General features: G+C 56.4%; 1 protein-coding gene across 1 annotated transcript in view; it reads right to left on the reverse strand.

Moving 5' to 3' along the window:
- ASS1 (argininosuccinate synthase 1) overlaps positions 1 to 1,595 on the reverse strand; it is a 23,466-nt gene that overhangs the window by 14,513 nt on the left and 7,358 nt on the right. The gene's annotated exons all lie outside the window — the stretch shown is intronic.

Below are 1,595 nucleotides of genomic sequence, written 5' to 3' on the forward strand. Positions count from 1 at the left end.
CTGCCAGCACCTGGGGGAACCCCACACAGCTGCAAGGGAACCCCATCCCACCCTCCACACTGGGGGGACCCCTGCCTCACCCCAAACCTGGGGGTGCACATCCCAACACCAATCCTGGCAATACAGACAGAGCTACCCAAGCACTCCGTGCAGCAAACCCCTCCTCAGGACCCATTTAATGCCATTTTTGTCCCTTTCCCTCGTTTTAAGGGACAGGCACTGGCTCATCTCCCCCGCGCCCCCACGCACAGATTACACGGGCTGTGGATTTCAATTTTACATCGTCTGGCCTTTCCTAGCCCTGATCACACTTATTAACTAGATGAACCTGCGAGAGATGATGAAAACCTTTGAGTTCAAAAGGAAAAGGTGGAGGGGGGTGGGAGAAAAAAGACCGGAAAGTATTAAAAACTCTTTACTAAACATTGGAAGTCAAAGTCAGGTAGTTTCCAATTTTCCGAGCCAACTATGAAAACCCCCATTAAATAAAATAACTAAATAGAAATAAAAGTGACATTTGGCTTGCATTCCATCATTACGGTGTGAGTCTGTCCTCTTTTTATTCTCTCTCCTAAAAGCACAGTTCAAATGACAAATAGTTTGTTGCAGTGTATCAATGCCTTCTATTTATCCCTCCCCGCAGGGGGGCTAGTCCTGCAATGTCATCTTTAAAGGGAAGAGAGGGAAAAAAAGGGGGGGGAAAAAGGGGGGAAAAAAAAGGGAAGAGTGTGTGGAAAGTGAGAGAGGGAGGGGGGAAGAAAGAAGCAAGAAAAACGGGGCAAGAAGAGAAGAAATTGGAAGCAAATGGTCCATGAAGTAAACCATGATGCAGAGCTATCGATGCCGCAAATGGTTTATTCATCCGGCTGATATTGTTGTGCCCGGGACTGAATGAACTCTTTCAGAGTGCCATATGAAGTTAAAGCAAGTAAATTTCTATCTTTCTCCACATTAGCTGCCTCATTGCCCTTCAATCGGGCCTCACAGAGGCAGAAAATAGCTCAACCATCTGCTTTCAAATCCCTGCGTTTGGCAGGTCCCGGGGGTTTGGGGAGGGGAGCCCGCCGTGCCTGGCACCCCGGACCTTGCCAGGGCCACCTTGTGCCCAGCACCGCTTCCCGGGCCGGGCGGGGGACAGCAGCGACAGGGACAGCAGCGACAGCAGCGACAGCCCGCTCCGCGAAGGCGCCTCCAGCACTGCCACAGGGTGAGGTGCCCGAGCAGGGGATGCTCCGGATGGGGTCAGGGCACTGCTCAGCCCCGTTTGGGAAGGGAACGGGCTTGGCAGAGCCTGGGGAGTGCGGGGCAGAGGAGAAGCGCTGGGTGGGGCAGCTGGCTCGGGAGGGGCGCGGGTCGGGCCCGTGCCACCTTCAGGTGAAGCCGTGAACGCCCATCCCGCTGCCAACCGCTGTCCCCGAAGAGGAGACCCCACGGGAACCCCGCTCTGACCCACAGACACCCCTCGGCAGGGCACCAGAGGAGGAGCGGGACCCGCTCTCCACCTTCACCTTCCTCTTCCTCCCTCCCCGCCGCAGGCACGCGTCAGCCCCGCTGCGGGAGCGGCTGGGGGGCCCGGGCGCCCCCCGCGCCCCCCC

Source organism: Geospiza fortis, unplaced genomic scaffold (genome assembly GCF_000277835.1).
Source record: "Geospiza fortis unplaced genomic scaffold, GeoFor_1.0 scaffold27, whole genome shotgun sequence".
Lineage (NCBI taxonomy): Eukaryota > Metazoa > Chordata > Aves > Passeriformes > Thraupidae > Geospiza > Geospiza fortis.